Raw genomic sequence first — 26,840 nt, 5'->3', positions numbered from 1 at the left:
GTACTCTAAATCATCACAGGACAACCTCAAGAGTTCACTCTGCATTTTGGGTCCAACCACTCCTAGCAGCACCATCCGATATCTTTTTAGAAAAACCCAAAATAATGGAACGTAATAATACATAGTTCCATGTTGATGTAGTGTGCAGACACAAGTGCTTTTTCTACACAAAGACTAATTTAATTGAAGTTTTATCCCTAATTTATGAACCAAACTCCTAAATTTATGTTTACATGAAAACCCAAACTATCTATTTATTTGTAGCTTATGGGTGCAGTTAATTTTTATCTATTCATTTGTTGGTCATTGTTTTTAAGTTTTTGCCTTTTTTTACCCATTCATTTACCTGTCTTTCATATGGTCCAGACATGTAGATCAACTAAATAGTAAATGTTGATTTCTGTGGACATTTGAGGTTCGCCTGGTAAAAAGGTCTTAGTTCATTTGCAATGTAAATGAAGAAAGGATGTTAGGTAAACAAAATACCAGAAGAACTGCATTAAGGCTAGAGCCTTAATCACATGCACGTGTGTGGTGGTGGTGGTGGGGGGTGGGGGGTTGACCCGTACAGGTGCTGCAGGTTTTTGGGTATTTCTGCACAGGTGAGATAGCACCTGTACTCGAGTAAGTGTTTATGTTTTTCTGGGTTGGATGATGGAATGTCATCCCCACACCAAGGCCCCCGCCAAGGCAGCAGTGGTAGCCAGGACCCCCCCAACACCCGCATGGTACAGCAGATGACCAGTTAGAGCAACCACCTTTTAAAACTAAATTAAACAGACTAAACCAAACTGGACACCCCTGCCCTTAGACTCTCCTTCTCGGTAAGGAAAGACTCCTAAAAATAAACGGATTCCGGAAAAAAATGTGGACAGGGGTGTACACGTTGAGGAGGGGTCCTCCCCCAGGATGGACAGGCGTTGTCCCAGAACTCTTAGAGAAGAATTAGCTTATCTGACCCTACAACTAGATGTTTAAATGGTCCAGCAGATGAGCTTCATCCAGATGGAGTTGGTGGACGGCTGGGGGCGCCAGACGAGCCGGAGGTCCACGGCCAAGTACCAATACTCAGTCCTGAGCCGATACTTTTGTAAAACATTAAAAAATAATACTTTTTCCGGTTGTTCCTTATTTTTCCCCCCTAATTTTATCTTTTAACACCTAAACAGAGCATTTCTGAAGTAAAAATAGTGCAACTATCAACTAGAAAGAAATGTCGACTATTAACCAGTAAAAATAGGTGATAATTAGTCATGCGAGGAAAGTTTGGGAACTGTAGTGTTAGTTCCTTTAGAACTATAAGTCTTTGGTTAATTATGATCCATTTTTACACGAAAAACTCTTTAAAAATGTGATTTTCTCCCAGAATATTGGCTTCAGTAGGACAGTACAGTAGTAATTAGTCTTGTGAGAAAGCTTGAAGACTGTAGCCTTAGTATCTTGAGAACTATTGAACACAGATGTGATTCATATCTGCATGAAATATTTGTAATTGGTGTTGTCTAAGACCTGTCACCCGCAGGCGGATCGTAGAGAAAAATGCGCACGAACATTTTAGAACATTTGTGCCTTAAGGATTTAGGGATAGGAAAAAAAAAGACAAAAAATTCAATAACCGGGTTTCTGAGCAAAAGTTTTGCAAACGCCCTTAAAAAAAAGTCAGCACTTTGTGGGAGGAACAAGGTTCTATCTGCTTGTTTCAGGCAGAGCTTCTCAGAAACGAGCCGACATTTTACCCACAGTTCCAGGTATCGGGTTTGTTCTGAGAATCAATGTGTGAAACTATTGGACAAATTCTCTCATATAATCAAACAAAATCCAAACGTCTTTAAGGGTTTTTTCTCTTACACTAATGTCTTTAAGTTGTGTCAGCACAAGTCCGCATGACTCAGCAAGCTTGAAAATGTGCGGCGCTCATCTTCTGTGTAACTAGGGGTCATGGTGTGATTTGTTCAGAGAAAACTGGATACGAGAAAAAAAAATCAGTGCATAAATCAAGATTAAGCACATGAAGGATCGTGGAATGTTTTAATTACAGTAATTAAAATGAGGAATTGTGTGTGGCTACTGTGCTCTTTTAAATGTATTGTATGCTCTTCAGGGTCAGCCTATCATTAGTGAATGTGTGGGAGGATCTTCACAGCACAGCGCTGACCCAACACTGTAATCAAAGGCATCTATAGGTTAATAAATATCCACTGTCTTCAAGCAAAACAAAGACATTTTGTGAACTTCTAAAGCTTTTCCTAAATCCCAGCTTTATCATTATGGAAACAGTTTGGCTTAGCCTGCTAAAATGGTTTTACAGCCCCTTTGTGCTGCATGTGACGGCGCTTAAGTCTAAATACAGACTCAGGATGTTGAGCTGTGAGAAATCTTCCTATGAGAAAATACATGAAAGCGAAAAGGGGCAGCGGGCTCCACAAAACGACAGATTGTGATAGAGATGGAGGGAATCGGGACACAAACGAGGAAGTGGGAGGGCGCAGGCGAGAGTTCAAGAGTGAGGGAAGTCTGTGGGGAGGGGCTCACGGAGGGTGGGATGAAAGAGAGAGGCCCGGACGGGTCCGAACAAGAAAGCAAAGCAAAATATCTAATTGGAATCAAGTGTCCTGACAGCGTGCGTGGGCGACTGAATTCCACAAAGCGTGCTGCTTTTTCCACTCGCAAGGGTGAAGCCTTCGAGCTCAAGCCAGCCAGGGGGGAAATTCTTTTTTATTTTTTATTTTTTCAAAAGTTAGAGGAGACCCTTGCATCGGAGTGATTTTCTTTGTGGGCGGTTTTGGTTGAAGCAAATGATGGAAGGGTGTGGAGAACAACCACACAAGTAATTCCATTTCAAACTTCCCCTTTTCCTGCCAACGAGTCTCAGACTTCCCAGCGTTTGTGTTGTACGCTCACTGAAGAACTAAAAACTAAATTAAACACTGAACTGCGAGTGCGCCCTAAATGCTGATGAGAGCGTGCACGTGTGGAAACGTGTTAGGCTGGAAGGAGGAGGATTCTGCTGTTTATTCACTCCTAGTTTACCTGTATTAGTCCATACCTAAAAACAAAAACAGAGTCACGTTTAGTTGACAAGTATTCACAACATGCATCCTTTTCCTAAATCTTGGCAGAAAAAAAAGTTCTTCTCACATAATAATAATAATAATAATAATAATAATAATAATAATAATAATAATAATAACGCTCCCCCCTTTACCCCTGCCATCCTGCTCAGAGCTGCACATGACAAAAATTGACGTTAAATTGATACTTTATTTATCTCACAATGGGGACATTCTTCTCCCTATTTTGACCCATCCCCTGGGGGGAGCGGTGAGCTGCGGGGGGGGGGGGCGACGGCTGGCTGGGGAGAGCAGGGATCGATTTGCCAACCCTTCGGTTGTTGGACGACCAGCTCTACCACCTGAGCTAAACTGCAGCCCAAAATAATCACTTTTTCCAAAACGATGGATTCGTGTTGGTTTTATCTCCATAGCAACCATTTTCTTATTGATCGCCCGGGGGTGATGAACAGGTCTATGTAGGTTTTAGAAAAATCAGCAATATTTCAATTTCCTTGGCAACTGAGGTTTTTGTTAACGTGCTCACATTCTCTTATATTTTCATATTATATGTCATGTTGCATTGTTCAGCTTGAGCCAGTAAATCATGCATTAAATTTCAGCATATTTTGCAAGAAAGTATGCAATCAACAAGGAAACGCCACTTTTTCTGAGCCTGCCACACTAACGGCGTTCAAAATCTTCAAACTTTAAAACCAACATTAGTTTGTAGCTTCTCAGTGAGGCTCTAGGAGTTACAGACGATAGAATGAAATCCCCAGGGGGAGTTCAAATTTGTAAAAGGTGCTAACGAAGATTTTTTTTTTTAATTCAAGACGGCGGCCTCTCCCTGAGGTCAAAGGTCAATGAAACTTCGATTGTAGTTTTAGACATTACCTGTTGGCGTCTGTGTGGGAAATTCCATGACGAAAAAGATACGTTTTGAGTTTGCTAGGGAAGAAAATGATTCATAGATGGGATTTATGCACTACCTGGTATATAGGCGATTAGATATACATATTGTCTTTTATTCAGAATGATGGTTTCTTTTCTGTCAGTTTATCGGCATAGAAAATGTTCATGTTTGCTCTCTGGACTCGACACGACTATTGTGCTGAAAATAGTTAAGTTGTTTGTTATTTAGGAATATGAGTCATAACAGTGTATTGACTCTGGGAAGACGCTCGATTTTACATGGCTAGCGTTGCATCTGTAGTCCTTACTGGTTTGGAGGAAGGTTGGAGTATCAGGAAACACGTCTATAACGATAAAACGCTCCCAATAAGAAAGCCTGATATTGAGTTTTTGGTCCTAAACGGAGCAGCGGGCTGCATACATTCCAGCACCTGTGACAAGGAAACGATCGGAGACTACTTTGGAAGTGTAACTGAAAACCTACAGCTCTTCTGCGGCGGTGGACACGGAATTTGAGACACAATTCACTGAAGGGGAAACTCTACTCCCCTCATTGTTCAACGTAAGGCCAGAATAATCAAGGGAACACCCTTTCTTGCAATAAAGTCAAAAATAGTGGCATGAAGGGAGACTGTTGTGCTGAAAAACATCAGCTTCTTTCAGCTGAAGGACATTTCTCATCAGAATTGGTGTTTTTGGCGGATTGCTCCGTGGCGTCTCTGCACTCCGAATGTAAGGTGGACCTCCTTTCTCCCAGGGAATCCTGGAAGAACATTCCCGTCCTGACACACCTCTTAAATTATAAACATTAGGAGATCCTGGACTGATAGCTACTCAGTCCTGAAAGCCGTCATCCAGAAGTCATTCATCTTACTCAGTCGAAGATGAGAAAGAAACCTTAAAGGCCACTTAGAGGTCGGACTAGTTAGGTTTTCTGAACGTGGGCTGTCTGAGATGAAAAAAAGAAAAACAGCAGAAATGATTAAAAATCTATTTGCCAAAAAGAAAAACTGAATTTAGAGGCAAAACGTTGGCTGACAGAAGTACCTCTGCCATGCGCTTTTTTATGTTAAAATTGATATTTTATGGTACTGTTAAAATGGTCCTTCTCCATTGGTTTATGTATTACGGAGCCCTCCGGGTGCCAGTGGTAAAAAAATAAAGATAAGAATAAAAAATCAGATAATCCGTGGGCACGGATTGCTCAATTGTGCCCACAGATTAATCAATTGTGCTCGTAATGTTGCGCAATCGTATGCGCGCGCACACTGCTCAGAGACTCATACATTACCGGTGCAAGTACCAAAAGTGTGCAGCAGTAGGAACTGATTCATTCGTGGGCCCAATTTAGTGATCCGTGCCCACGGATAATCAGATTTTTTAATTTATTTAACCACCGGCACCCTGGGGGCTTCGTAATTTATAGCCTTTATAAATTACTAAAGTGTTTCTGTTAAAGATGTTTTTAAAATAATAAGTTAAAATATACCAAAATTCTTTCGATTTATTTTATTTTGACTTGAAGCCAAATAGAATAATTTGTGCCTGAAAAATAATGAAAATGTCAATTTTTTTAATTTATTTTAATCTACAACCAAAAATGTCATTTGGAAATGGATGTTTTTATTTAGAGGCAAAAAAAATAGGATTTATTGGAAATGATTGATTTGGACATAAAGAACACATTCTTTCATTTTGTCTTTGTTATAAACATCTTTTAATATAATTTAAAAAATTAAGATTCCCAATGACTTTGCTGCATTTATCACCAGATCATTGCTTCCCAAAAAATTAAAAAAAATTTGATTATCACAAAAAAAGAAAAGCGTTTCCTTAAAATTTGTAGTGGTCCTGAGTGTCTAAGTGGTGGAGCTTGTATGTCGGCCGCATTCCCATCTGGTTCTGATTAAGGTCGTAGGCATTCCATTTCAGAGCGGACATATCTACTCATCAGCTTATTACTTTGCTTTGTCTGTGATGCAAAATCTTCCTGTTCCAACTTTAAACAACTGCATTGAAACAGAATATTTTACCTGTTCCTCTTTAAAGCTCTTTTTTATAATAAAAAATAAATTTAAGTAGTTCCTTCCTCAAAGTCAGTTACATGTGAACTGCAGTCATAAGAAGGGATGCCGATTGCAGATTTAAAAATAACCTCTGGTCTCTGCACGGGTCCTGAAAATCTGCTCCCGTTAGGAATGCTTTGTGGAAACTTCTCATGAACAAAAAATGCTATTTGCAGCTTTTAAAAACCGTCTCGTACGTTTACCACAGCTTATGAAACAGTCACACATCACCTCTTAAAACCTTTTAACCAAGATGTCCTCATGGTGCCATGGCGCATAAACAGGTACAGTGTTTGTTTTCCTGACCTCCGAAGGGAACTACAGTGTCTCTTACTGTAACTAATGGCAAAGAACTCAATCCTGCTCTGCCCTTAACTTTGTCCAGATGGGATGTCTGAACTGTGGTTTGGAAAAGTTAAAAATAGTCCACAAAGTAACACTTCATCTATCTTTCTCAGCACTGTGACAACCAGCTGAAAGAGAACAAACCACGTCACTTTTGCTCTGCGCCGGGGGAGATGCTGGAGGACCTCTGACATTTACAGACATGCTGCTCTCTTTTCTCTGAGTAAGAGAGAAGGAACTCTTAACTGCAGCATTTACAGATGAGGTACATTTCTGCAGAACATGACTTTTTCTGTACTTTAAAGTGCAAAAACTGAATCTAAAGGTCGTGTTGCAGAGCCACTACGTACATTTGCCACATATTGCACAGATGTAAGTTGGTCATGCGTGACTATATGTGGAAAAAGGGAGAAAAGTCGTGGTCTTCACATGAATGTTTTTATAAATGAACCACGCAAAGAACCCGTAAATCAACGTAGAACATGAACCGTGCGTGTTTATATGCAATTTATTGGTGATTTGTGCGTTAATTATGTGATTTTTACCATGATGTGAGCGCCGCAGATGCGATATAAAAGTTATACATCGGTGGTACATGCGTTAAAAGTCTGTTAGACAGACGGGGAGTGGGTGGGGAAATATGCATCTCTAAAAAAATCATGTACAATTGCGAAAGATTTACATAATAATTGCGTAAAATACGCATAAACTGCGTAACTCTCAACCGACAGAAAATGTTGAACAGCTCAGATTCCTGATCAGTTTGAGAAAACATGTCTTGGTGACTGGAATGTTTTAGAGTTCTTAGTTAAACCATTTTTCTTACCTTATTGGCAGTTTCCTCTCACTTTTTCTTTTGCTTATTTAAAGACAATCTGCGAATTGGGAAATCATTTTTGACTTTTTTCTAATTAATTTTTGACTTTTTACAGTGTATGTTACGAACCAAGGTAGTCTAGAAAGAGCACTAATCTTAAGAAAATCATAAGAAAATGTTCTGTTCATGCAGCAGGTCACAAGAAATATAATTATAAAATATCAAAGGAGTTCCATACTAGCATTCAAAAAGGGAAACATTGTAATTGTAGCTTATTTTGACTACAGTGACAAAAAACTAAGTGGAAATTAATTCTATTAGGCTTCATTTATTCCAAAAAGGTCCAGACCGCTAACTCATCAGTTGCAATGAGCGTTGTTTTTGCGACATTACCTAAAGTAGACTTTCAGAGGCTGTTTGTGACTGTTTTTCCGAATGCATTTCTTTTCATGGTCTTCAAATAGACTGTGTTCATTTTCTAGAGCCGTGAGAGACATTTAATGTGGCTTCTTCTCCGTGTTATGAAGTCATTTTTTAAATCAAGCAAGTTAAGGTTTTTAATCACGTTTTCAATTGTCAGTTTTTAGAATAGAAGAGTTTGGAACAAAAGGATTTTGATTCCTTTTAATGATGGTTTCTTTATTTCTAGATCCTTGCTCTTAATGAAACAAACATTCTGGATGGTGCTCATTTTCTAGAAAATGCTTGGAGCAAAGAGAAGTTAAAACAACCTGGATGTCTAAAAACAAGGTTTGAAATCGTTGCAAAGATCAAATAGTTTGCAGTAAAATACAAATCTAACGGCAAACGGATAATCTTTTTCCCAGAAAAGATTTACTAAAATGTTTCACAAGAAAAAGCCCAAAAGCATTTCTTTGCACCAGTTAGGAAAGACTCAGAAAAATGTCCGTTACAGGTGTGTGCGTGTGTGCGCCGTGTGCGGCTAAGCTTTGCTTGTTTGGAAGGGGAACAAAATAAGAGGACAAGGAAGTGAAAAAGGAAAGGCAAAAGTGGGATCAAGACATTACGGTTCGCCACAGATGGTTATTGTTTAGAACTCCAAGGTCACGATCTTGCTCTCCGTCTATCTCAGAGACCCTCAGGGCTACGAATTAATCATACGAAACTCAAGCCTTGATATTGTAAGTAGCCTCCTATCAGATTACCAAATGTCAACAGAAATCGGATTACTTCAGCAATAGGCGGAGACACTTGCGATTATAGTCGTAGCCGGCAGCGGAATGCCAGCCCTGCCAAGGTCTAGAAACTAATATTTTCTACATCTAACCAACATCTGCTACCATCTTCCATTGGGTCTGAGGGACAGAAGTAGACTTCCTTTCTTTCTTTTTTTTGCTGTTTACTTTTCTGTTAACTGGAAGGGATATCCTGTCAGTGCGTGCTCTCTTTCTTCTTTCAATCTCCTCGGCCAGTCACACTTGCGGCTGCAGTGAGGATGTCAGCAGGAGAAACTCCTGAAAGATAACGCTCTGAAAAAGCCTCTTTGTCTGCAGCAGACAACCAGCAAAAAGGCTTTGAAGGGATGAAGTATCCCGCCTGTCACCCGCCGCCTCACACCTCCCATTATCTCCGTATCCTCCTCCCTGTGTGTGATCCCAGTGCGCAGCGACACAGGACCCAAGCATTTAGTTGCTGTCAGTCAGGAAGGAGAACATAGAAGAGCCGTCTTGGCTCTGTAGTGGCCAATGAGCCAAAGAGAGCCCCCCCCCCCGTTACTTTCCCTGCTTGTCAGGAAAGGGTTAACCTCGGTGGGGGAGGCCAAACAATATGAGTGATGGTAACTGAGTGTGTAATTAATGCTCAAAGTGTCCGGTCCCCAGGACGTTCCCAACTTCAGGACACTTTCTCAGACATTGGAAGACAGAAAGGTCAGCAGCAGGAGAGGGGGGCATCCGGGGCCCCCGTATGCCACAGCATCTGTCCTGGGGGAGGATTTGGTCTCCAACTGGGCCTCAAGCCAATGACCCTTGGCAACCATGAAGTTCTGGCCTACGGTTATGGCAACGGTTCTCTGGTCACACATGTGTGGACGAGGTGATCAATTCTAAGCTGCATATTGGTTAGTTAATAGATGATTTTCAATCTCAGCATCACAAATAAATGATGTTTTAACTTTTTACTGCACGTGAAATGTATATGCCTGTAGGATGTCCACATAAACTACACTGTGGTTGTCTAATTTCCTGATTTCTAACAGTCAGGCTGCACCGAAAGGAGCGCATTTATCACCTGAACAGCCCAAACAGGCTCCCTGCTCAGCTAGCAGAAACTAAATGATTTGCTTTACTTTACCCTTACTTACCCTTTGCTTGAACATTTTCTATCTCCGGATTCACCAAGCAGTCTACGACCTTGATGTTTCGCGCGGGTCACCTCCGTGGCCACGGACAGGTTTAACCATTTTTCACCGGCAGGCTGATTCACCGGCAGGAAAGGCTGATTTTCACCGGTCCGTCTGTGTTGCGTCTCCGTTGAGTTGCAATGGCAGAATACAATCGATCATTCATTCATCAATATAACATATTCACTTCACATCCATCATGTCTGCGTCTGACAGCCGTCTCTCCAAAACACTAGCTTTACTCAAGAGTTCTATGTCACTCCGTTGACGCGTCAATCTCACGGCAGAAAGCCTAAAAAAACTGTTTCAAAGGTTCCAAAATAAAAACTTCCTTTGTACTTTCAAAATAAAAACGTAATGTTATGTTTAAGGTGACGGGCCCACATGATAATGCATGTTAACATTGCTAACAACGTTGTCCATTTTCGCCATGGATGACGAAAGTTTAGTTTTGGAAGGAGAGAAACATAACATCACTTATGACGCAAAACATCCATTTTACAAGGACTCAGCGAGGAAGAAGAGGGCACAGAGGGGTGGCAGGAGAAACCACCCCTCCAGGAGACGCAGCAGAGACAATGTAAACTAACTGGCGGAAACTTAAAAGCCTGCAGGGAACACAAATCAGGACCATTGATCAGAGCTACAGCTTTCATTTGAAACTGAACCTAACGACTGGGACAGAGTCTGGCTCAGTGCTGCTGGTGTTTAGCCATTGGGAATTTATTGGAAAGTGATCTGAAATATCATCATTGTCTTCTTTTAAGCTATATAAAACAAAAGCCTTTTAAAGAAACAGCAATCATTCTCAGGATGTGCAATCACACAATAATAATGATAATTTATGACTGTAATGGTGAGCAATTGGATTGTGTTTAATGTAGACACACAGTGGACACCAGAACCAATGATGGGAAATCCCAGCACCATCTGTCAAAGTTGATGTTTTCCTTTTTGATGGAACTGCTGTAATTCAAAAGTTATATTTAGTTGGTTGATTCAGACCGGGCCTGCTTGATTGTGCAGACTTATTTGGGCATGGAAAAATCTGTTTTAAATTGGACGGGACACATTATGTCTGATCGAGTTACATCAGCGAAGCAGACACTAGCCCGCTGTGCAGGAGCGTGCACGGGCTTACAGCGACGTGTAGTTAGTGCGGCTTGTTCTGGGTTTCTTATTGATTAATGCTCTCACAGCAAAGGCCAACCCAGGCCTTGCTCATGTTTCATTTGGCTTCCTAAATGAAGTTAATTGTTGGCCAAATTCAACAAAAGGTTAAATTAAAACTTTTCATTGAGACTGTGAGAGTATTTCTGCGTGGCATAAATAAATATGGAGTGACATTCATAAAATCCCATTTGATCTGGCTGTGTAGTTCCGTGTTTGTTTCGGATGCTGGTAAGTGGTGATTAAGTGCATTTTTGGCCAGAAACAAAAGATCAGTCATGCAGTAAACAAAACTGTGATTGGTTGCGCCGCCACAGTCCAGAGTAAACAAATAACACGCTCTAGTAAGAGACTTAAGCCAGAAAGGAAACTGGCATCAACCTCAGATGTAAAAGTCAATCGGCCTCCTATGCTGTTTCCCCCACCAGGAATCTTGATGACCAAAGCCATCTAACTCTTTGTCAATGGTGGTGAGAGCCGCTCCACCACATGTGAGCATTCCTGAGGCACCACGGCTTCACCACAGGCTCATATTTATCGTGTGTGGTTCAAACACCACAAAGAAGACCACAGCGCCCAGGGAACACACACACACACACACACACACTGTGTGTGCTGTCTGACCTCGTCAGCGTTGCCTGTCAAGCTCCTCTCCTGTGGAACATGGACTGTAACAGCAATGTTATCGATGTAAGGAATCCAGCTCTTGTAAAACAAGTTAGCGAGGACATCTGGCAGCTGTGGCGCTCCGACTTGAGAAGCCTCCCATCAAGATCAACCGATTTTCAACTTGCTTGGAGGGTGACCCACCAAGCTGGCATTTGGTAATTACTACTTTGCTAAGTCTTTTGTATTTTAATTAACCTACAGCTAATGCCGTTTAATCACTAACACAGAAAAAGCCTCTTTCTCTTTACGATGTCTTCAGTGTGTGTTATAGGAGATATAACGAGTGTCAGACAGGCTGTGTCTGAAACATACAAGCCATTAGCAGCCAGTAAGAAGTGCAGGGAGTCCTTCCTCTGGCTGCTCTTTGGCTCTTTGATTGTGGACCGTCTCAGTAGTTTCAGTGGAGCTCAGTTATTATCATCCTCCAAGGTAACATGCAGCGGCGCTTTTATGTCTTCCCTGAACTTTAGACCCAGCTGGATATGTTTAGGACTGTTATAATGCAACAGAGGTTCAAAAGATTTCACTACCTTCCATTTGGCTCTCCTGCTGGCCCTGTTGGGCCACTTTAATATGCTTCCACACAGGGTCTGGATCTCATCAGGCCCATGTGAGGGAAGGGGAAAAGGTGGGTGGGTTGACAGTCAGGCTGGATTTACAGGGAGAATCAATGAGATAAAATGCCGATCTGTTAGCTGCCGTGGTGGTGAGGCCTGACAGATACAAGTGCATTGTGGGCTGATTAGCCAATGCTGCATGGGGAACTTTCTGGTGCAGTAATTGGCATCCTGGATTTCAGATGCATACATCTGTTTTTAAGGTGCAATGTTTGACTGCAGTAATGGGGGGGGGGGGGGGGGGGGGTAGTTTGAGTCAAAAGTAATACTAAAAACCACATTTTCACAGTTTAAGATACCTTTAAGCCCCCAACTCAACTGCACCCTAGTGCCAGCCCAGGCATGACTACAGAGTACTTTCCTAGGCGATGGCGTCAATTTCCCCTACTCTCTCCCTGGGGAGTGTGGTGGGACACCATAAAACTTTACTGAGGGGAGTAGTGCGACATGGGAGTGTCTCACCTCCATTAAAGTGCTTGCCAGGGAGCTGTGGCATTTAAGCACTCATAAATAATTAATGGCGAGCTTCACAAAGACCAACATGGAGTTCCCCCCAGTGTGAGGTGGAACAACAGCGGGGATCGTGAGGGGTAGAGCAGAAATGGAAGGGTCAGATGAGGCTTCCTGGTCACAACCAAGCAAAATGACTCCTGAAAAAACTTTACAGAAACCGCTCAAACGCTGCAGCCCTCTGTAGTCGCACTGAACCACAGCCAAGCGTTTGCTCCCCAGGAGAAGACTGCCACCAATATAGTCATCATAAGCTGGGTGTTTTTCCCACTCTTGCTTTACAGGCGAGAGGTTAGGTCACCAACATCTGGAGGCCCGTTCTCCAAGTAAGGGAAGGTCAGTGGAGAGGCAGACTTTCTCATTACTGTTATATGGCTCATGAAGTCCTACCGTGAAGTGGGTGGGGGCGGCTCACACAATGTAAATTTCAATCAGGTATGACAGTAATAGTCTGCGTCTGTATCTTGGCAGCCTGGATTGGGGCGTGTTGTCGAGTAGGTGATGAGTATGTGGTGGATAACCTTGGATTACTTCACTCAGTGACATGCCGTATGGGGGGGGGGGCTAAAACTGTTAGCAGGGCAGCTTGACATCACGGAACTGATACAATCACAGCACTGTCTGTAAAGCAGCTCTTTAGTCAGGAGGGGAGGGGCCGGACTACGTCAGCCTCCTGAGGTAATTCACTCTGCGAGTCCTGCTTGCTCTGCATGGGGAGGATTTGTAGGGATTTTGGGTGGGCCTTTTGTCGGGTCGTCCGTCTCGTGACTGCACCGGTTGAAGTGAGATTGATCTGCGGTCGGGGCTAAGCCCTGGAAGTCTGACACAGAACGGAATTAAAAACGAAGACAAACGATTGCCCCATCATTTTTGCTAACAAAGAGAGACAGAAAGTGAACTTGACAGGCACTGGGGCATTGCATGTTTACCCAGGTGTGAGTTGTAGCTTGTCAGCTGCTGTGGGACAATACCGAGAGCGGGCTAAATGCTTCACTGTATGCACAGATCTTAGCAGGAGGCATCAGTCTTTCACAAATAACCCGATTGAGACACATCCTCTAATGGAAAACCTTTATTCTACAGCCTCTTCTCTGCATTTTACATTCACCGTAACGTTTCAAGATGGACAAATTTGAATTCATATTTTCAGGGAAACAACGGAATAGAACTTAAGCGAATTCCCAATAATTTTAAGCCTTCCTCTTTACAGAATAAATAATAAAATTGAATGGTGTCTAGTCCATAGTAATGTAAACAAATATATTTAGCAGGACAGAAAAAGTCCCAGCCTGTCTATGTGGAATAAATCTTTAGCTCAAATTCCTCCTTTGACTCAGAGATTCATTGCAAAAGCTGTTGGCAGCTGAATCATGTTAAAGGCTCTTTTCTTTCTCCTCATTTTAAAAAGGTATTGCATGGCGGTCGCGCCAGGAGAAATAAATCTTCATGAAAACTGTCCACGCTCAAAGCTGTGTGTGTGTGTGTATGCGTGTAAAACCAGGACAACATCAATTTCATCAATTCTGTGGGGTTTTTCCAGCAACCGTATTACTTCTAATTACAATGGACCTTTCACAGTTATAGCCACGAGCTTCATATGGTTGTAGTTTGCATTAATTCATATGTGGTCCATGTTTGTAGCCTCAGTAGTTTAATCTGAGCCCAATCACAATTCAAAGTCAAATTCCGGATGTTTCCTCGATTGATCCCATTCCCACCCTCTGGAGATGAAGGGGGGGGGGGGGGGGGGGTATTAAAACATAGAAGGGCACACATGCAGCCACTCAGGCCGTTGTTGGTCTGGCAAAAGAAAACATTACAGCATAAAAATTTGTATTAAACAAATGATAGAAGACGAAAGTTAGAGCATGGTCAGTGTGTTTGTGTTAAGCAAAGTGAGGTAGAGGAATTTTAAATGCAGCTCAGATGGTAGGAAGTTGTCCAACGCGCACCTAAAAAATTAAACCAAACTTCCCTTTAGAAGACAAAACAATTTTTCTCTGTCATACTATTTTGGACATTTTCGATTGGCTCAGTCGGCGATTCATGTCGTTAGAACATGAACTGACAAGAGGCAATAAAGCCATGAGCATTGTTGAATGGCGTCACCCTCTACCGCCCTCACCGCCCCCTTTGGACCCACTCTCACTGGCTGAACGGTTGGTACCCGGCCCTCACTCTGCATTTTACTGCTGCTGTTCAGAACTATAGGTGACAAATTTAAAAAAAACACACACACTTTTTTCAAAAGGGAAGCTTTTCTGTTTGTTTTATCGCCATGGCAACCATTTTATTTTTTGGTCATCTGTGGGTGACCAAAAAGTCTAGGCTAACTTAAGAAGAATTGGCAAAAACAAACTTTTGGATTTTCTTGGCAACAGAAGCTTTTCGTTTACCACACCCACATTCCTTGTACTATTTCTTTTGTATTGTTTATCTGGTTTAATCTAGTTTTAACATTGTAAAGCCCTTTGTGATTCACTCTCTGTGAAAAGCGCTATATATATAAAGATGAACTTACTCGTCATATTTTATTTAATTTGAACGATTCATGTGTGTCAAAACTACTATATGTCTCCATATTTGCATCATTTTGCGAGTTTGCCGTGCTGATGCTGTTAAAACTCTACAAACCTTAAGCCTACTAAAGGTGATTTTCTTTGGAGGGGGGAAATTACTTCTGTTTTGGTTGTAGACTTAACCAGGTGGCATGTGTGTGTGTGTGTTTGTGTGTGTGTGGGGGTCATTCTAAAGAGAATAGAAGAACCAAAGAGGAAGAATTACGAAAACAATCTGGCCCTTGCAGCCCAGGATGGCTGCGGGACAGACAGTAGCGGTTTTAGGCACGGGCAATACGGGCATATGCCCAGGGCGCAAATTTAAAAAAATCTGCACCACTATTGTTATATCACGGAGTTGGTAACGCTTTGTAATAAGTCATTAATAAACTGTCTTTATAAGCATCTTAATACCACATTACTCATGCTTGTTAATGTCTTTTAAGTAGTTTATTAAGGAATATGTTAATGTATTTATAAATAGCTTATTTAACTGGTAAATCAGTTGTAAGACCTTTAAAAATGCTAATTAATGTACTTATAAGCAGCTTACAAAAACATTACTAGTGCTTGTTAATGTCTTATAAATAGTTTATTAAGGACTCTTATTATAAAGCTTTAGCGTAAGTTAGTTTGGAACGCAGAACAAGTCCTGCAGCATTTATACCTCAAGGACTTCTCACCATGTTGATCAAAAAGCACAAGAAAGAAGGAAAAAAGCCTGAAACTAAAGAACAAAACTTGTTTCAGCTCTACCCAGTTTTTGTAATTATAAGCCGATAAAATAAAAATTTTTGAAAGAGCAAAATATGACTTAAAAAGACGATTTCAAACAATTAATTGTACATTAAATATTACTGACATTGACAGTTTTGAATAATGAAATAAACCATAGACCATCAACCAAAGAATAAACAATAAACCCAATTGGAGAACTCTTGTACAAAACGATCAATAATTTACTTTAATTTAAAAAAGTAATTGCACTTGGGAGGAAGTTGACGCTTTATGAGAACTTTCCATCCATGTTATGTTTAAAGGAAAAGAAAGCCAATATTATTTTTCTTAGCAAAAAATTCTGTTTTACTCAGAATGTGGACGTCAGTGAATAAAGTGAAGGGCGTCCTTCCAGAAGTTGTGTTTTACAGTGAAAGGGGTTTGTGGGTTCATTTTATTTCTGTCTTAATGAGGGTCACTCAGGCCAGTAATGGATTCTTTGGCCGTAGTAGTTGCTGCGGTCTTCCACAGTGATGATCTGACTTGACATTTGAGAGGGTATACCTCCTCTTGTGGGGACTGTGGGAGATAATGACTGCCAGATTACATCAACAGGCTACCATGCCAACTGCTCATTGATGACACATCCCATGATGCAAAGCTATAATAAAGCTCCCATCAGTGGTGTCATAGGACTTTCAATGCTGGTTATTTCTCCGCAACAGATAGTTACCCAATAATTACATTTTAAAGTTCACTGAGAGATTTCCATAAAGATTTTAGAGACATTATCCTGTATTTCATGTCAGTTTTACTGAAATATAGTTCACCATGTCAGTCTGATGAATCTCCCATCGTGCTATTGTTTGGTGCAGTTCAAAACATAAATTAGACTTTTATGAATTTGAAGTTAATGTGACACTGACACCAACAATCACTGTTTATTTATGATAAAGATGATCAGATTAAGATGATCATGTTTTCACATGTCTATGTTGGACTGCCCTCTATCACCAGTTCTGTTCATAAACTTTGATAGTGGAAAGAGTTTCTAGGCACAACCAGTGGCTGGAGGGGGTCTGGTTCTGTGGACTACAGGATTTCCTCTCTGCTCTTTGCAGATGATGTTGTCCTGGTGGCTTCATCAAGCCAGGTCCTCCAGCAGGCATTGCGGCGGTTTGCCGCCGAGTGTGGAGCGGCTGGGATGAAGGTCAGTACCGCCAACCCTGAAGCCATAGTTCTTGACCAGAGAAAGGTAGTTTGTCCTCTCTGCTTGGATGGAGTGCTCCTGCCCACAGTGGAGGAATTTAAGTATTTTGGGGTCCTGTTGACGAGTGAGGAAAGATCTGAGTTTAAGATAGACAGGTGGATCGGAGCGGCATCTTCTGTTATGCCGTCTCTGTGCCGGTCTTTCTTGATAAAGCGAGAGCTGAGCCGCAAAGCAAAGCTCTCAGTTTATTAGTTGATCTTCGTTCCAATACTCAACGATGGTCATGAGCTCTGGGTCATGATCCAGAGCACACGTTTACATAGACTTCCCATTGGACGTGCTTTGCCAATGGCAGTTTGGACGTAGCTTTAGAGAGAGAGTGAGAAACTTGGTCATCAGGGGCCTCATTTATAAACGTTGCGTACGCACAAAAGAAGGCGTACGCCACTCTCTACGCAATAGTTGAGATTTATAAAAAGCAAACTTGACGGGAAAATGTGCGGTCCTCCACGCAAGCTCTGACCCAGGCGTACGCACAAAAACGGGTGAAATGAGAAATGGCGACACCGTCGGCAGATGGAAGAAACACGTGAAAGTGACAGTGTGTGCCAAATCGTGCTGGCATGTGCTGTGCTACACAATGTGGCACAGCTTAAAAACGTGCCTCTACCCCCTGGCGCTGATTGCTGTGTTGGCCCCGACCCTGAACCCCATCCCCACGCATTTGAGCCATTTGCTGCTGCTGTGCGCCAGCGTTTGGAAGTGATGCGTCGCTTGTAAAGAAAAAGAGGTGTGGAAAATATTATTTATTTAAGAATTCCCTCATCGTGCAGTTTATTTCAGTCAGGGCGATCTTGATTTCGCCCAACTCCTTGGCCACCTCTCTGATTGAACTACTGACTTCCCTCTGCATTTCAAGGACTGCATCGGTGAGGACGCGTCCACTGCTGGAGGGTTGAGAGCCGCGTGCCGTGGAGACGCTGGGGCCAGACGGCTGCTCAGCTGCAGCATCGTAACCACTGGCCCCGCTGGAACACCCAGCAACTAAAATAAAATTTTTCTATATTAATAATCTGTAATTGTGTAGCCTGCATACATGTGACTGCATTCATTTGAATTATTTCTCTTACCTGTGTCACCCTGACCCTGGCGCGTCGGCGATGCAGCGCTAGACGTTTTTTTGCCTCTACTTTGATGTCCGATCATTTCTTTCATTTCTTTTTTATTTCGGCCACGTCCGAGGTTGTGAGGCTACAGCATTTTCGGCGTCTGCCACCGTTTGCCGCTCACGTGCCTTTTTGGCATTAGTAATGTCCACACTGTGCCCCAAACAACACTTTTCTCCTCTATGGGCAACTATGGGCGTGTCATGTAGCCGCAAAAGCTGCGCTGCATTTAGAATCGGTTGTGATTTATAAAGGGAAAGATGCGTAGGATGTGCGTGCGCACGGTTTTATAAATCCGAATATTTCTGTGCGTACGCACGTCCTATGTTTCATCCGTACGCCACTTCTGACGCAAATCCTACGCAAAGTTTTATAAATGAGGCCCCTGGAGAGAGCTCAGAGTAGAGCAACTGTTCCTCCACATCTAGAGTTGAGGTGGCTCAAGCATCTGTTCCAGATGCCTTCTGGAGGCCTTCCTGGGGAGGTGATCCAGTTTACGCTGGAGAGACTATGTCTCCCGGCTGGCCTGGGAATGCTTTGGAGTCTCCACAGAGGAGCTGGAGGAAATGGGCAAGGAGAGGGAAGTCAGGGCATTTAGCTCAGACTGCTGATGGATGGATGGATGTTTTCACCTATGGTCATATGTCTCCATATTTGCATCATAATCTCACCTGAAATCTGAACTTTAGCAGATGATTTAAAGAATTTTACGTTTGTTTGGCCCCTTCCAGCTCTGTGGAGAACTGAAACAAAGAAGACAGAAACTCTGTGCTTAATTTTCATTGTTTACAAAATGCATTGCATTGTAATTCTGGTAAACATATTCAATGTGGAAAAAGAGTTGATTCAAGGTCTTGTTCCATCCCCAAATAACCGTGCAAAAAGAAGATTATTCTATTTACTTGACCACATAAATCATCCACGATTCCCCGCTGAAACATTTCTCATGGAAACTATCTGTTCATCAGACTTTTGCTTCCGTCTTGAGCCAGACCACCATACAGTGTTTACTATTAGAGAAGCACGTCTATAATTCATATTCTGTGCTGAGTTCTACTGATGTTGAAAAAGTGTGTTAAAAAAAAAATCCAATCCCCTGTTTGCTGAAAACTCGACCTTTTGAAAATTGGACAATCTCCTGTATTGTCAGGTGTGGGTGGGCTTGGCTCTTTTTCTGCACATTAGCTTCCAGCCACAGACTGCAATCTTGCTTGTTAAAAAGTGAGAACAGGCCAAGAAAAGGTGGTGGTCTGGATTTCCAAAAAACTCTTTGTAAATCATGATCATCACTTCCTTTGTGCATCCAAGAAAAGCAGTTTGGAGGTGGCAAAAAATCATTCTAGCAGATGCCGGTGGAGCGTGGAACGGCTCGTCTCACCTTTCCATCTGGAAGCCCTTACACAACACAATGCAGAGTACGCACTGCCATGGCAACGTGGTCCCGTTTAGAAAAAGGTGATGCTCAAACAAAAGTTTAGAGGAAAGGACACATGCAAGATGCAGGAGCACGCTGTGTGCACGCCTGCAGTCTTTAAGCTCAAGTGGTCCTGGATGTTGTTTGGAAGAGGCAACCCTGCAGGTAATGAGTAGGTACTGACTTGGCCCTGCGAAGGTGAGCTCACTTCCCCTCTTCATTTCTTCACACTCGCATGCACCGCTGCTCTCCAACTATGACTCAGCTCATGGACGGAGAAAGCCCTGCAAGAAACAGGAAGTGGTTTTACCAACCAAACTCAGGTAAAACTGATTGAAACATAACAGCTCAGACGAGGAGACCCCTCCCCCCTTACACACATGTCTGTACTCTATACATGCCCCCCCCCCAAAAAAAAAAAAAAACATGCAGAGAAACAGGATGTTTGCAGGCTCCCCAATGCGATCTTTTCAGACTCTAATGGCATCCTGATGGAACACAGGTGTCTCCTGGGAGTTGCAGCAAAAACACAAAAGATGACTCAGTGCCCGCTTCTCCGGTTTAATCATTCAGTGATTATTTTGTCTTTTGGTATTTCCTTACGCCCATGCTTTGCTGCAATTTAAAAGCTTCAGTCTGTTTTTATTTTTTTTGGGGGGGGGGGGGGGGGGGTGCTAAAAGACTCTATAATAAAGTGATGAGACAGCAGGTCTTTGTGCCTGCCACATAAACAGGCCCCTGACTTTTAAGGGATTTTCCCTGAGACATCGGATGCAGGTGCTCTGCTTAGATCAAAGCGGCCAAGTAAAACTTAGTCTGGAGAGTCCAGGGGAACTGATTTATTCAGCTGTCCCTCTGTAAAAATGCAGTGTAGGATATTCAGCTAATGATGTTCCTTCAGATCACTTTAAAGTCCCACTCCGATCATCTTTTAATCTATTTTCAAAGTGTCACCAGGGGTCTTTCAATTAAGATTTTGCCATTTGTAGTGCCCCCCCTAAAAAAAAACAAATAAAACAAAAAAAAAACCTGTGTTGCTTTATAGGACATAGTCTCTGAAGAGCAGGAGGGGGTCATTGGAAAGTCATCTCTGAGTTGTGGGCGGGACTATCTATCTATCGATCGATCGATCAATCGAATGGTTCTATTCATTAATATTAATATTGTGCTGTTGAAAAATAGAGTGCATGACTGTGCAACGCCAAAACGCCTGTCTGTACTATGTGCCTAAGGCGAGGGATGATGGACTTTGTCAAGCAGAAGGAATGCTTTCACTAAAGACGTTAACGTCACACCCATACACGCCAGTGATACCTGAAATTGGCAGCAACAGTCAGTGAAACATGAACACACTTGTGAATTTGTGTTCAAATGTTGGGCTGTGAAGGCAACAACTTGTCTGTAAAACCTCAACCTGAGAAACATAAAAGTGAAAACATGACATCAGTTACTTGATCAAAAAGAATCCAGAGCCAATAAAAAAAAGTTTTTTAATGGAAATTCAGGAGGACTGTTGTCTGCCAAAAAAGAATGCAGTCATTTTTGATGTGTCAGCACACGCATGAACCCCCACACTGCTACGGTTTTAATGTATGAAGCTTCATAGCAGGGCAGAACAAGTGTGAAAGACGGTCCGATGTACCTGTTCAGCCCCTAACTGCAGGTGCTGTACAGCTCCTGAGCTTCGTTTTAATGCACTAATAACTGTGTTCTATTTTATAATAAAATCTAAAATAATCTGGAGTCTCAACAGGATTTCATAATCTAGCAAACAATTTGACATTTGCCTTTTGTTGCTGAAGAACAGTGAGAGCATCTGTCAAAATAGCAATAAATTCTTTTTTCAAAGTTGGAAAAGCTTCACCCCCTCAAGGTTTACAGGGGAGATTAATGTCTTTTAAAAAAACAACAACTGGTATCCTTATTCTCTGAACAAAACTCTGAACAAACACATCTGGAATGTACCTCTGGTTTCGGATGTTGTTGTGTACCAACTCCACAAATTTTGCTCTGAATGCAGCCCTGTTCCCATTGGAACGTTTAGAATCGAAAATCTCTTTGCCAGCCATCGATTTCCTGCATGCTGCTGTATTAAGGTGGTAGGAGATCTCAAACAGGAACAAGATGTGGAAGATATGAGTCATTGTGAAATTTTCAAAATCACAGCATTGGCTTTGTTCCCTTGTCTTGACATGTGTGCCTGAAATCCTGAAGACGGTGTTTTCTAACAAGCCCGCTTCACCTGCAACATCTTCCCGCCCAGAATCATGTCATCAAAGCAGATCTAATGGTCACCCCAGAGATGAGTGGATTTTCTGCATGGCTTGTCCCCAGTGCAGCCTTCTGTAACTGCTGTATCCCCGCTGAGTGAATGTTTCACAGGTATCAGCGCACGGAGTTGACAGAGGATGAAGCAGAGCTTGTACCACAACACAAACCGTCTCACATGAAAGGCAAACAAGAGTTGAAGCGCAGCTGAGTGCAGGAGGGGTGGAACACACCGCCACTAACAGCAGAGTAAATAATACCTGCAGGGATTGACCTTCTTGTTTTGACATGTATATTGCATTCCCAGCAGGGAGAAATTGGAGAAATGAAGGCAGCAGTGATGGAGCACCTCCAACCTGCATACAGAGCCATTCAGAGAACATCCTTGACTCAATGTTCTAGGCTAACAATGCAAATTACCTCCTTTCAAATATAATGAAAAGGCCTAGAGAAGATCCAGACACAAGGAGGAATGTAATAGAGATAATAAACTAAAATACTAAACTAACTTAGGGCAAAAATGTACTAAAGTAAAATAATCATGAAAAAAGCCTAAGTTAAAGGTTGGTAGTTACCTTTGTTTGGCAGAAATTTAATTTATTTGAGTCCATATTTGTAAACAACGTTTGTATTGATTGTTTTGTTAATCTGATTGTTTGGTTTTATGTATTAAAATGACAGTAAAAAATGTAAAAACATTTTTTTTTTACTCTGGGAGCAAAAATAAAAGGTTTCATTTCTGGACTGAGTAGCGCCCCTGAATGTTACGACAGTCCAAGTCCAACTACCTCAGAGACTGGGCTCGCCTGCAGACGCAGATTTTTTGCATGAAAGTCATTTCTGAGGGACAGCAGCCAGCTGTGGTGAATTTCTGCTCATCTGGAGGGACTGAGATGTAACATGGGGCTTCTATATGTCTCCACACAAATCTCAACTTTTTCTTCTCCTTAGGTATTTCTCTGACTTTTTGAGAAACATCTTTTTGTAGCAAACCCCTCTTTCTTCTACTCCTCATTAACCTGATGAAGAAGGAAACATGTTTGGTGTGAGCCCTCCCCCCAACACCACTTTGCTGTGGGAATGGAGTAGTAATGGTCGATGGAGGGAGGTCTCACACAGGAGGGGAAGACACCCACAATCAACACACACATAGATCAGAGAGCCGCAGTGTGTTTTCAGGTAACGCTGAGGGGGGGGGGGGGGGGGGGGGCAGATGAACGCATCCACAGGAGCAGCGGGGGTCCTGATGAGACGCCTGAAGAGTCCTGGAACAGCCCAAGGAGGTACGGCGCTCGTCTGGCCCGTTTCCCGGCCTCCCGTGTTGGATCATGAAAAGGATCCAGTCGTTTACACCCTGTTGAAAAAGCCACCATAGCCACAGCAGCACCTGGATGTTATTTGGGCTAATGGACTTGGGGCTCACACCACAGTAATCAACTCAAGGGGGGGGGGGGGTTGTCGCTTGATTTCATGCAGCACCTTTCTCCAAAACTCCCTTTCTTTGTCTTTCTAAGCTCCCCTCCACTTTATTACCTTCCTACCTGCTTTCCCTGTCCTTATCTCCCCCATCCCCTCTTCTCATGTTTACCCTTTTTTTGCACAGGGCCGTGTTATGACAGAGACTTCCCTCCCCGGATGTATGCAGTCGGCGCTGGTGTCATGCCCTTAAGAGGTATGAGGGCCCTCACCGTCCTGCCAGACCCACCCGGGCCGGGAGGAGGGGCTGCTGGAGGTTCTGCTCGCACCTTTCCTCTCCTGGCTGCTGTTGATGGAAACTTAACGCAACCACACCAGAGGGACGAGGATTCACCTGTAAAATGTTCTCCTCATGAGCCTTTGCAGATGCTAAGAATGGTATTTACACGCCAGGATTGTTTCCAATTCTAGAAAAAGACTCCAACCTCACGCCAATGTAATTTCAAATGGAAAACAAGGTCAAAGTTATGAAAAAAAGTTGTTAAAGTATAGGAAGAAATGTCAAAATTTTAAGTTGTTAAAGTGTGTGAAGAAGGTTGCAAGAAAGTACAAGAAAAAAATCGTAAATGTATTAAATGAAAAGTCATTATTTCACAAGCAGTTGTGCCTTTTCAGAATAAAGTTCTAATTTAATTAAAATACATTTTTTCCAAGAGATTAACGCAGATTCAACAAGATTTTTGATCCGTGTAATGTCCAACCGATTTTACTGAATTTTCTGCAACATAAACAAAAAAAATGTAACGCTCAATTGTCTTTGGTGAAACCTTTTGAAAAGCTAAATTTAACACTTTTTGTAAAATTATGGCATTTTTATTAATACATTTATGGTTTAATTCTCATAAAAATGTTTGATTTTTTTCTCATACATTTACAACATTCTCCTTAATCATCATTTTACTTTAATTTCATGAATTTTGATTTATTTGACATATTTTATGGTTGCCCTAATATGACCTGTATGGACCAATTCCTTCATTTGTTTTTTATTTTCTCTCCCTTACTTTTCTGTAGTTTTTACACATTATCCTGCTGAGGTTTCTTGGTCCCTTTTACTCTTCTTGACTCACATTTATTTTTGTTATGAAAGCATCACATTGAAGGTTATCACATCCAAACCTAGAAAAAAAAAACGTAAACAGACATTGATTTTCATTTCTTTCAATACATGGTGTCAACCCAGAAAGCCGCCAATATAACATTATCAGTGCAACCCACCATATAAGTAAACCTGCCATAAAACATGTCAAATAAGTTTCCATTGGCCTCCTGTTTTCTCCCTTTTCTAACAGCCTGAATGTGAAAAAAGTCTTAAGTAAAATGCTACATTTCACCATTTTTCCATTCTTTAATTTTCACCACAAAGCCTGACATGTTTTAGGAGGTGCAACTTAATATTGCCTGAACTCCAGGACCTACCACAAAGATCTCTGGGTAAATGGGAGGGAAGGAAGTGCACAGACAGGAGGACGGGCGTGGATGGAAAACTGCACACTGACTTGGCTGGAGCAAACTCTTAAGTAACAACACGTGGCGGCGGAGGAGCTCCACATTCACGGTCACGGTGAGAGCCAGGATGACAATGGCCGCCCGGGCAGCCGGCGAGTTCCGAATAGGAAGCTGATAAGGCTTTGCCATACCTAATTCCTTTCCATGTTCTCATCCTGGGTAGCCATCACAATGGGCATGATTCATGGGGGTAATTCCGCCAGCTACTGAGTTGGCTCCTGTTTGCGTTTGGGAAGAATGTGACCTCACAATATGTCTCTTTCAGACCCATCACTATCTGCCTCCAACCAGGCTCCGCTTGAAGCCCTCTTCTGTTAAAGACTGCAGAGTGAGGACAAGGGAATGTAACAGACAGGCAAGGAGGAGAGGGGAAAAATCCTGCAAACACACTCCTCCTCCTCCATCCACTCTCCTCCTACATCACTCCGTCTGTTCCGGAGCTAAATCGACAAGTAAGGGAAGCCAGTTTACAGCAACAACCTGATTTCATGGAGCAAGAAGATCCCATTCTTGTCCTTTGTTTCTATAAATAAGCCACAGGAACTCCTCTAACTTTCAGATCAGAGCAGGAACGTGTGACGCAACAGTGTTGTGTAACAGGAGACCTCAGAAGGTCTCCGCATCTGCCTCTGAGACAAACTGCAATCATCGTGGGTAATTATTTAGCTGTATTAGGCTGTTTGAAGCTCAGTTAATTCCTTGTTACATTCCATCTGTCACACACACAAAGGCCCCAGTCTTATCTGCAGTCGGTGCTGAAATGTAAATTGGCTCAGGCAGCAGTGAGCTTATGCTACACGGAACATGAAGAGTGTAGAATGGCATTCAGTGCCAAGCGTGACTTGGCGTCTGCGTGTTTGTAAAAGCCTTAAAAACTGTAAGGATGTGGGATTAGTCGTTCTTGATATAATTTAATACACTTCTTTCCTTCTGAAGAGATGAGCTGATTCTCGGTTTGTCATTAGGAACTGGATGTATGGCGGGTGGCATTTCAATTCTTTGCCTCCAAAAGTCATCAGAAAATTTGTTTTCAATGATTCTGAGAAGATGAGCAGATAGAAGTTTTCTGTGCAATGCAAATTCAGTTTAAGAGGCATCAGTTTACATCAATTGACCCGTACAGGTGCTGCACAATTTTGGATTGGCGGGTCATGGAGAGGAGCGGCAGCATCTTAAGTTGAGTACAGGTGTGTCTTGCTGTTCCTTTGAGGACCGTACGACCATCTCAAGGGACGTCATGAAAATGGAACGTTCCACTTTCCTGCATCTGGTAAGTGTATCATGTTGTATTTGTAGGACTAATAGAAGTTTCACGCACTTATCACGTCTAGGTGATGCTGTTGTACGGTGTCCTAATGTCACACTAGTTGTCACGCCAATCTCGCCTTCTTTATTTTCCCTTACTCTTAAGCTACGCTCACATTGGGCAATCTTGAACGTGCTTTCAGCATATGGTGTTCACACTGCCTGAATGTAGCACATGTACTCAGTTGGAAGAGGCGTGTTGCAAAATGTCAAAGCGGTGCAAATCTGGTGAATCGTGCTCCAGGCTATATATTTTTCACAGATTTATTCTGATATACGACAGACTTGGTGCCAGATAAATCCAGTCGGGCACAAGTTGCAATCATTAATTCCTCCTTCATGATCAGTTCTACAACAGTTGGTACTATCGTGTTTTGAAAAAGACGCGAGTTTAACTTACAACATGCGTTCCGTGGTCACGCATGTTGGACGTAGATCCCAAAAACTGATTTAAAGGGTCTATACCGTGCTTTTCTCAAGTCTTTCAGATTAAATTATATCCTTATACAGTATATGATAATATGTTACTTTTGGCAGACTAAAGAGCTTTTTTTTTAAATTAAATATTAGTTATTTTCACAGCTCGTTTTCCAACCTGGAAGTAAGACATGTTGACCTCTGAGGCTCCGCCTTTCTCTCTATGGGTTCTCAGCAGCGTGTTTGTGTTTTCTCCCACAAAAACAAACGACATCCAAA

General features: G+C 42.2%; 1 long non-coding RNA gene across 1 annotated transcript in view; it reads left to right on the top strand.

Moving 5' to 3' along the window:
• LOC110016549 (uncharacterized) overlaps window positions 1-23,593 on the top strand; it is a 57,912-nt gene extending 34,319 nt beyond the window's left edge. Inside the window, exons 2-3 of the long non-coding RNA XR_002291879.3 lie at window positions 16,918-17,006; window positions 23,458-23,593. This is a non-coding gene — a long non-coding RNA (uncharacterized LOC110016549). The remainder of the gene's footprint in view (window positions 1-16,917; window positions 17,007-23,457) is intronic.
• The last annotated feature ends 3,247 nt before the right edge of the window (window positions 23,594-26,840 follow it).

The sequence above is a fragment of the Oryzias latipes genome, chromosome 15 (genome assembly GCF_053564925.1).
Source record: "Oryzias latipes strain Hd-rR chromosome 15, Olatipes_Hd-rR_3.1".
Classification (NCBI taxonomy): Eukaryota; Metazoa; Chordata; class Actinopteri; order Beloniformes; family Adrianichthyidae; genus Oryzias; species Oryzias latipes.
Note: the sequence above shows the minus strand (reverse complement) of the source record. Positions and strands in the feature narration are given on the sequence as shown.